Here is an 11,135-nt window from a genome sequence, read left to right as displayed (position 1 = left end):
GATAATTCATAAATGATCTCTCCTGGATCTATTTTATAGGTTGTTTGCTTTTCCTAAAAGATATTTTACACTTTCTTCAATTTTTTCAGCCTTTTTATTTTGCTTGATGAAATCTTCTAGTCTCATAGATTCATTGGTTTTTATCTATTCAATTCTAATTTTTAGGTTTTCATTTTCTTCAAATAGTTTTTGGTTTTACTTTTCCGGTTGGTTATTTTTACTTTTAACAGAGTTGATTTCTTTGGTCAATTTTTCATAATATTTCTGCATGATTCTCATTTCTTTTATCTATTTTTCATCCTCTCTATTCTTTGGTTTTTTTAAACTTCTTTTTAAAGCTCTTCTATGAACTATTGGATTTAAGTTCAATTCATAGACTCTTGACAATTCACTTGTGAGTAATTTTTCACTGATTTCTTCTTCCAACATGGCATCATTTTCATCTTTATCCACAAAATAGTTTTCTATATTGAGTGCTCTTTAAGCTTCTTTTCTCATCTTTGTTGATTTAGCTCCACTCCTGGGGTTTAGGAAGTGGGTCTGGGATCTGATACCTGGCTTGTTGTGGGTCAAGATATTGCTTATATAGGCTAGATCTTGTCTTTACAGAGGTTTATTTCCTCCTTTATGTCCGGGTTCTGCCTATGCAGTGGGTTGTTCCCAATCCAGTCCTGTCTTTTTCCCTAGTCCCAGGGTTCAGACTTGATTTGGGGTTGGGACCCTCCCTGCTGGCTTGCTATCTAGCTGCTGGGACCTATACCACTGAGAAGGTGTTGGGACCTGAACTGCACTGTGGATTAAAGCCTCCTGCTGGCTTTTCCTACTTATCAGGAAGGTTGATTTCCTAGAATTTTGTTAAATCTCATTTTCAGATTTCCAGGGACATCTTTGAGGGATATGGTTTGATGTTCTAATGCTGTTGATTTAAGCTCCCACCAGCATGCCCCATGCTAAGTTTATTAGTTAGTTAACAAGATAAAATATCTACATTCAGCTATGATAATTTATTAAGCTCAAAGGAGTTTAGAGGGCTTGTGGCAAACGAGTAATTTGGAAGATCTCATTGTTGGAAGTCTTTTTATCTTACCTGAGGAGTACCCATGAAGTTCCCCTTAAACAACACATCTGAGTTCAGTTTGCTCATGACAAATGGTCCAGGGATGCTATTTAAGAAGATCATCAGGAAGATAAGAAGACTAATACTCTGTAATCCTTTAGAGCTCAAAGTCCCTTCTATTATTAAAGAGAGAGTGGGAGAAGACCTGCACAATGCCAGATTGAAGGACTCTTTGTTCCTCACAGCTACCCCAGGCAGTTCTTTCCAAGGATATGCTGAAAAACTGCATGCCACTCTCAAAGACTATTAATTAAATGTGCACCTGATAATGGAAAAATGAAGAAATAGGTGAGTACATGTGCCAATGTTGCAACATCACAGACTAGTTTAACCCTTAACTAACATGGCTTAACTTTTTCATGTAATTAGCATTGTATGGTCTCACAGAATATTGGAGTTGTTTTTTAATTGTTTGTTTTGGTTTTTTACAAAAAGATATGCATTATAGGAATTGGAATCTTTATTTTAAAACATTATAGGGCTCAGTAATTATAATAGACAACTATTGTTATTTTTTCTTTATATAGTGAAAAATTAAATTTGCTTAAAAGCAAATGTTTTATTATACTCATTGTTATTAAACTTTTTTTATACTTTGTCACATTAATACAGTTTATTATTATTCTCATTGGAAATATGGGTTACATTGGAGTCATAAATAAATACATGTGGAACTGGACAAATTCGTGTGGGTGATGCAGCACAGAAGAGTTAAAAGGTTGGACCCTCCTGCCTCCATGTTATAGATGATCCTTGGGACATCTCTCTCAGTGTAGCAGATACTATCTTTATAGAGTTGTCCAAGGCCCTTATGGACTCTACTGTTTTTACCTCTCAGTTCAGCTTAAGTTTTTTTTTTTTTTTTAAATAACACAGTATTTATTTGTCTTCCCTCTGTGAAACTCTGAGTCCATGGCTTTCCCCAGGGCTGCCTGGTAAGATGGAGGGGGAAGTACACATGGGCTAGAAGAATCATGAAAGGACCTGGAGGATGAGGAGGAACGTTCAGAAACATTGAGGTTAGAAATGGCTCCATCACATGGCGAAGAGGATGAGGAAGGCCACCATCAGGCAAAAGAGCCCCTTGGCCTCGGAAAGGGCAAAGCCCAGGATGGCGTAGGAGAAGAGCCGCTGCTTCAGGGAGGGGTTTCTGACATAACCAATAATGAGGCTTCCAAACACAGTCCCAATCCCAGCTCCAGAACCGGCCACTCCCACAGTGGCAGCTCCAGCCCCGATGAACTTGGCTGCTGTGTCAATGTCCCGTGAGATGGCGCTAGTTTGGAATCCACATCTGGGGACAAGTGAGGTCAAGGGACCCGATCCTGCCAAACTGTTGAGGTTCTCATCTGTCTGAACATCTGGTTGCCTTAACACCACTGCAGACAATGGTCTACTTAGCAGCTGAGAGCTGCTCCTCACAAGAGCAGGGGTAGAGACGAACTTGGCACAGGCATACATTCTTGGGGGTGAGGGGCAAAGCCAAAGAGCTGCCGGCAGAGCGGAAGAGACAGAGAGGAAGCTCAGCTTAAGTTTTTAAAAGAGCATGATTTTTGCAATCTCACAATTTTCCTGCCATTCTTTTTGTTCTAATTTTGTTCTAATTTATTCTAACTTAGTTGTAGCAGAGATCTACTCTGTTTACTTTGGTGGCAGGAATCACCTTTCAAAGGTTAGGCAAAACTTCATTTAAAAAAAAAAATTCAATCTTTGCCAGTAGCATTATGTTTGTATGGAGACTGATCCTGTCATTACTCACTGTTTCTTGATGGCTACTATCCTTTCAGGAATAGCTCAGTGAGTAGGGATGGGAAATATCACTTCCATTCTTATTTTAAGAGAGATCCAGACTTCTGGCCAAGATGGCGGAGAGAAGACAGGCATAGATCTAGAGTCTCTTGATCTTTTCCCCATCTATCACATGAAACCAAACTCTTAGAGGAAGTCCGACTCACGGAACCCAGAGAGAAAAGCCAGGAGAAAGAGCATCTACCTCAGAAATTGTCTCCCACTGCAGCTTTGGTAGAATTCGGGCAGGTGAGTCTGGGCTAGGAGGGAGGATCAACCCCCAATCAGCCAGATAAACAGCTGAATTGGAACCAGGAGTCTAAGGGCCAGATAGTCGGACCTGCTGGATCAGCAGTGGGGCTGGACGACAGGGGCTTGGGTCCATGGGGAAGCAGAGGCGCTGGTGTTGGTGCTGTCACCCTGGAGCTTAGGGATGGGGCTGTGGGGAGAGGTCTGGTGCAGGAGAGTTGCAGATACCATCCCTGGGCTCCTCTGGTCTGAGAAACTCTGAGTCCATGCCTCCATTGCACTGAGGCCTCCTTCCAAACAAACAATTGCAAACTACCTCTGCCTCAGGCCCAGGTGTGTGAGCAAATGAACCAGCCCAGCTGAGGAATGACCTCAGGCCAGGGTAAAGCCCAGCATTGATTGAAGGCAAAAGAATTCAATAGTTCCAACTCCTGCCTCGGGCAAAGGGAGAAGGCCTCCCAACCCAGGTGACAGACACTCAAGAGAGGGCAACTAGCACCTCCCACTGGCCAGCCAGAGAAACTGCACTCAGTAAAGCCTTTAGTGATTTCCAAGCCCAGGTGAACCAGCCCTCCCCCCCAACTCAAGGTCTTAGCATAATGAAGAAGGGTCAGTGGAAAGGTGGATGCATAGAAAAATTCCTGGAAGGGAAAGAACCCAACTCAGAGAGACCTGGAACCTCTGAGGAGAATACAATCTGGTCTCCAGCACAGAAATACTTCCTCGAAGAAATAAGGAAGGAGCTTAAAAATTTGGGAGAGACAATTAATACCTTGCAACAAGAAAACAAAACCTAAGAAAGTACAATTGGACAAACACAAAAGGAGAATAAATCTCTCAGATCATGAATTGGACAATTACAAAATGAGAATAATTCTCTCAGATCCTCAAATGAGCAAATGCAAAAAGAAATTAATTCTCTCAAAACCTCAATTGGTCAAATGGAAAGCTTTTTCAAAAGTAGAACTGACCAATTGGAAAAGGAGTTGCAAAAGGTTAATGAAGAAAATTCCTCCCCCCCCAAAGAAAGGAGTCTACAGAAACTAATGACTCCACGAGACAGCAAGAGTCAGTTAAACAAAATCAAAAAATAGAAAAAATAGAAGCAAATGTAAAATACCTCATCAACAAAACCACTGACCTTGAGAATAGATCAAGGAGGGGCAACCTGAAAATTATAGGACTTTCTGAAAACATTGAAGAGAAAAAAAGCCTGGACTTAATATTACAGGATCTAGTGCTGGAAAACTGACCTGATATCATGGAATCGGAGGGCAAAGTAGTTATTGAAAGAGTACATAGATCCCCACCAGAAAAAGATCCTAAAATGAAAACACCACGGAATGTTGTGGCCAAACTGCAGAAGTATCAAATAAAAGAGAAAATCCTGCAAGCAGCCAGAAAGAAACAATTTAAATATCAAGGAGCCACAGTAAGGATCACACAGGACCTGGCTGCATCAACATTAAGGGATCAAAGGGCCTGGAACAAGATATTTTGAAGAGCACAGGAGCTTAGAATTCAGCCAAGAATCTATTTTCCTGAAAAGCTGAGCCTTCTCTTCCAGGGAAAAAAATGGACATTTAACAAAATGGAAGAATACCAAAAATTTCTGATGAAAAGACCAGAGCTAAACAGAAAATTTGGACATCAAAGAGGAGGTTCAAGAGACACATGAAAAGGTTAAAAAAAGGGGGGGGCAGTAAAAGAAAAAAATGCAATCCAGTAAGTTAGTTGAAACTAGCTATATCCCAGCATGGGGGTAAAAAAAGAGATTCTCATAAACCTTGAGAAATGTAACTCTAACAGAGATAATACACCTTGCCAGAAATGATGGTCATACATGACCTATCCATGAGACTACTATCTAATGGGATGTAACTGGATTTAACCCCATTTGGGAGAAAGACTCAAATAACTCTCAGGAATTTTGACTCTATTCGATAGAATATACAGAACTACAAGGGTCAGACACTCAGAATTTTCTATGACTTAGAATGATTTATAAAAAAACACTACTGCCCTAAAAAGCCGGACAGGAAAGAGACGGGAGGAGGGAGGGGATTGAATGGGGTAAATCTCATTACACTAAGAGGTACGAAAAACCTATAGTAATAGGGGGGAAGAAGGGAGCAGAGGAGAAACACCGGAATCTTCTTCTCATCAGACTTGGCTTAAAGTCAACCTACACGCACTCAGTTAATTTATAAAACATCTAACCTTTCAAGTATTAAAAGGGGGAAAAGGGGAGGGGGGATGGAGAAAGGGAAGAGGAGTGGGGGAAATAAGGGGAAATAATAAAAGGGAAAAAGGGAAAGGGGAAAGAAAGGGGAGGGTGTGATATAGGAGAGCAAACACACTGAAGGGGGTGGTTTTCAGAAACAAAAGACTGGGGAATATGGATAAAAGGGGGGGAAGGGGGAAAATACAAACAGAGGGAAGATAGTACAGAGGGCAATAAAGAATTAGTAATCATAACCTTAAATATGAATGGGATGAACTCTCCCTTAAAACCTAAGCAAATAGCAGAGTAGATTAAAAACCAGAATCCTACAATATGTTGCTTACAAGAAACTCATTTGAAGCAGAGAGATACATATAGAGTAAAGGTAAAAGGTTGGAGCAAAATATATTTTGCTTCAGCTGAAGTAAAAAAAGCAGGGGTAGCAATCCTCATCTCAGACAAAGCAGCACCAAAAATAGATAGCATTAAAAGAGATAAGGAAGGAAACTATATCCTCCTAAAAGGTACCATAGACAATAAAGTCATTTCAATATTGAATATATATGCACCCAGTGGGACAGCACCCAAATTCTTAGAGGAGAAGCTGAAAGAACTACAGGAAGACATAGACAGCAAAACTCGACTAGTGGGAGACCTCAACCTCCCACTATCAGATCTAGATAAAACGAATCAGAAAACAAACAAGAAAGAAATTAGGGAGGTAAATAGATTGTTAGAAAAATAAGATATGGTAGATTTATGGAGGAAACTGAATGGGGATAGGAAGGAATATACCTTTTTCTATGCAGTACATGGAATTTATATAAAACTTGACCATGTACTAGGACATAAAAACCTAATGCTCAACTGCAGAAAGGCAGAAATAGTGTATACATCTTTCTCAGATCACAATGCAATAAAAGTCATATGCAATACTGGGACAAGGAGATATAAACCCAGAACAAATTGGAAACTGAATAACATTATTTTAAAAAATGAGTGGACCAAAAAACAAATTATAGCTAGAATTAACCATTTTATCCTAGATAATGATAATAATGAAACAACATACCAAAACCTATGGGATTCATTCAAAGCAACTCTCAGGGGATATATTATAGTTCTAAATGCTTATATAAATAAATTGGAGAAAGAGGAAATCAATGAACTAAACATGCAACTAAAAAAATTAGAGAAAGAACAAATCAAAAATCCCCAATTAAGTACTAAATTAGAAATTCTAAAAATTAAAGGAGAAATTAATAAAATTGAAAGCAAAAAAACTATTGAATTAATAAATAAAACCAAAATTTGGCATTATGAAAAAAACCAATAAAATTGATAAACCTCTGGTCAATTTGATTAACAAAAAGAAATATCATAAATGAAAAAGGTGAACTCACCACCAATGAGGAGGAAATTAAAGTGATAATTTGAAATTATTCAGCCCAACTCTATGCCAATAAATATGATAGTCTAAGTGAAATGGATGAATATTTACAAAAATATAAGTTTCCCAGGCTAAATGAAGAAGAGATTAAATACCTAAACAACCCTATCTCAGAAAAAGCAATTCAACAAGCCATTACTGAACTCCCTAAAAAAAAATCTCCAGGGCCTGATGGATTCACAAGTGAATTCTACCAAACATTTAAGGAACAGTTGGTTCCAATCCTATATAAACTCTTTGGAAAAATAGGGAAAGATGGAACTCTGCCTAACTTTCAATGAAACCAATATAGTACTGTTACCTAAACCAGGAAGAGTTAAAACAGAGAAAGAAAATTATAGACCTATCTCCCTGATGAATATAGATGGAAAAATCCTAAATAAAATCTTAGCAAAATGATTACAACAAGTCATCACTAGGATAATACACTATGATCAAGTAGGATTTATTCCAGGAATGCAGGGTTGGTTCAATATTAGGAAAACTGTTCGTATACTCAATTATATCAACAACAAAACTATCAGAAATCATTTGATCATATCAACAGATACTGAAAAAGCCTTTGACAAAATACTGCATCCATTCTTACTAAAAACATTAGAGAGTGTAGGAATAAATGGACTATTCCTTAAAATAATTAGCAGTATCTATCTGAAACCATCAACTGGCATTATACTCAATGGGAAGGGGCTAGAGGCATTCTCAATAATATCAGGGGTGAAACAAGGGTGTCCATTATAACCACTACTATTCAATATTGTATTAGAAATGTTAGCATCAGCAATTAGAGAAGAAAAAGAAATTAAAGGAATTAGAATTGGGAAGGAAGAGACAAAACTCTCACTCTTTGCAGATGACATGATGATCTACCTAGAGAATCCCAAGAAATCATCTAAAAAACTACTGGAAACAATTAGCAATTTTAGCAAAGTTGCAGGTTATAAAATAAACCTTCATAAATCCTCAACTTTTCGATATATGTCTAGCAAGAAACAGCAGGAAGAGCTAGAGAGAGAAATCACATTCAAAGTAACCTCAGACAATATAAAATATTTGGGAGTGTTTTTGCCAAGACAGACTCAGAATCTTTTTGAAAACAATTATAAAACACTTCTCACACAAATTAAATTAGATTTAAATAACTGGGCAAATATCAACTGCTCATGGATAGGTAGAGCTAATATAATAAAAATGACAATTCTACCAAAACTAAACTATCTGTTCAGTGCCCTACCAATCAAAATTCCAAAAAATTACTTTAACGAATTAGAAAAAATTGTAAGTAAATTCATATGAAGAAATAAAAAGTCAAGAATTGCCAGGAGCTTAATGAAAAATAAGTGCAAAAGAAGGTGGCTTAGCCCTACCTAATCTAAAATTATATTATAAAGCATCAGTCATCAAAATTTTTTGGTATTGGCTAAGAAATAGAGTGGTGGACCAGTGGAATAGACAAGGTATAAAAGCAGGAGATGATTATAGTAATGATAGATGATATAGTAATAGTAACTCTTTGATAAACACCAAGAGTCTGGCCATTGGGATAAAAACTCCCTCTTTGATAAAAATTGTTGGGAAAATTGGAAGTTAGTATGGAAGAAACTTAGATTAGACCAACACCTCACACCCTTTACCAAGATAAGATCCAAATCGTTACAGGACATAGACATAAAAAACAATACTATAAGCAAATTAGAAGATCAAGGACTAGTCTACCTGTCAGATCTATGGAAAGGGGAACAGTTTATGACTAAGGAAGAGTTGGAGAATATCACCAAAAAACTATTAGATGATTTCAATTACATTAAATTAAAAACTTTTGCACAGATAAAACCAATGTAAAGCAAGATCAAAAGAATTGTGGTAAATTGGGAAACAATCTTTACAACTAATGATTCTGACGAAGGACTCATTTCTAAAACATACAGAGAACTGAGTCATATTTTTAAAACAAAAAGCCATTCCCCAATTGACAAATGGTCAAAGGATATGCAAAGGCAATTTACAGATGAGGAGATCAAAGTAATCCATAGCCATATGAAAAAATACTCTAAATCATTAATTATTAGAGAAATGCATATTAAAGCTTCTCTGAGGTACCACCTCACACCTCTCAAAGTGGCCAGTATGACCAGGAAAGATAATGATCATTGTTGGAAGGGATGTGGGAAATCTTGGACACTATTACACTGTTGGTGGAGCTGTGAACTCATCCAACCCTTCTGGAGTGCTATTTGGAACTATGCCCAAAGGGCAACAAAAATGTGCATACCCTTTGACCCAGCAATACCACTATTGGGGCTATACCCTGAAGAGATGAGGAAAAAGGGTAAAAACATTACTTGTACAAAAATATTTATAGCAGCCCTGTTTGTGGTGGCAAAGAATTGGAAATCCAGTAAATGTGCTTCATTTGGGGAATGGCTTAGCAAACTGTGTTATATGTATCTCATGGAACACTATTGTTCTATTAGAAACCAGGAGGGATGGGATTTCAGGGAAACCTGGAGGGATTTGCATGAACTGATGCTGAATGAGATGAGCAGAACCAGAAAAACACTGTAAACCCTAACAGCAACATGGGGGTGATGTTCAACCTTGAAGGACTTGCTCATTCCATCAGTGCAACAATTGGGAACAATTTGGGGCTGTCTGCAAAGGAGAGTACCATCTGTATCCAGATAAGGAGCTGTGGAGTATGAACAAAGTACAAGGACTATTCCCTTTAATTTAGAAAAAAAAAACAGATAGCTTATTGTCTGATCATGTTACCTCTTAGACTTCTCTTCTCCTTAAGGATATGATTTCTCTCTCATCACACCCAATTTGGAACAAGGTACAACATGGAAACAAAGTAAAGACTGAAAGAGTGCTTTCTCGGGGGGGAGGGGGAGGGAAGCAAGGTTGAGGGAAAAATGTAAAAATTAAATAATATCTTTAATAAAAATAAATTTAAAAAAGAGAGATCCAAATACTTCAATTTGTTTTATATGAAAAGGTCCAATAAATATGTACATTAGTATGCTACAACTCAAAGTACATGTAATATCATATCTTTAAAAGCAGACTTTTGAACTTCTATGAGGTCAATTGACAAGACTGATGGTAATTTGGAATAGATTTCTCAAAATCCATATTAATTTTTTTAATTTTCAAAAATTCCTACATTGAAAACCCAAATATATATGAATGGTTCATAACTATTTTTAGTGTTATGAACTCCTCTGTTAATTTGATAAAGTCTATGGAACTCTTCTCTGTATAATATTATTAAGTAAATGGAAGAAATGACAAATTCCAATTAGAGGTTGATGGAAATAATGTTTTTTTTCCTTCTTACTTCACAGACTCTGAAATCTTTCCTTGGACTCAAAGTTATTGCCCCTTTATGTACAAAGAATATAAAAATAAACTTGTGAATGAAGTCTCAACTCTCCATTAAGTATTTTTAAAGTTTATATTGCTTTCAACATTTTAATTCCAAAGCAGTCAACTGCCCCCTATCAAGAGATAGGAGACATTTATTTTATGTTTATCATTTTATCCTGGAGTCCTGATTGGTTACTGCCATTTATCAACTTCTTGCATCTTCCACAGTTGGTTTTCTTTGCAATACTGACATCATTGTATAAATTGTTCTCTAGGAATTGTTAATTTCATTCTGCATCAGTTATTTGTTTTACTGCAGTTGTCCCTTTCATCCTTTCTTATAAGCAATATTTCATTTAGCTACTATCATTTGCTTAACTATTCCCCAATTGAAGCTCCTTGCTTGGGTGTTAATTTTTAGACCACAAAAAAGAACTACTGCTGAAATATTTTGAGTATATGATCCTCCTTTATTTTTTAAAAAATATGTACTTTTATCTATTTACCAATTACATACAGTGATAGATACTACCAATCTTTCTTTTTGCAAGGTTTTGAATATTTTTATTTTTTTCTCCCTCCTCCCCACAAACAGAAGCCAATCTGATAAAGCCTTTACATGTGTTTCCATGGTATGCATAACTGAAAATTGAATGTGTTGAGAGAAGAAATAGATCCAAAAGGAAGAAAGAAAACATTAGAGATAGCAAAATTATGTAGTAGATGAGACAAATTTTAAAAGCTGAAAATATTATTCATTGGTCTTCATTTAAACTCCACAGTTATTTCTCTGGATGCAGATTTTATTCTCCATCACAGATCCCCCTAAAATTATCCCTGATTATTGCACTGATGGAGTGAGCAAGTTCACCAAATTTGATCATTACTCCATGTTATTGTTAAGGTGTATCATGTTCTTCTGCTTCTGCTCATCTCAC

The 11,135-nt window shown here is 36.9% G+C and overlaps 1 pseudogene; it reads right to left on the bottom strand.

Annotated features, from left to right (window-relative positions):
• Window positions 1-2,000: 2,000 nt before the first annotated feature.
• LOC141522720 (ATP synthase F(0) complex subunit C2, mitochondrial pseudogene) lies at window positions 2,001-2,609 on the bottom strand (annotated as a pseudogene).
• Between the last annotated feature and the right edge of the window lie 8,526 nt (window positions 2,610-11,135).

The sequence above is a fragment of the Macrotis lagotis genome, chromosome 1 (assembly GCF_037893015.1).
Source record: "Macrotis lagotis isolate mMagLag1 chromosome 1, bilby.v1.9.chrom.fasta, whole genome shotgun sequence".
In the NCBI taxonomy this organism is placed as follows: Eukaryota; Metazoa; Chordata; class Mammalia; order Peramelemorphia; family Peramelidae; genus Macrotis; species Macrotis lagotis.
Note: the sequence above shows the minus strand (reverse complement) of the source record. Positions and strands in the feature narration are given on the sequence as shown.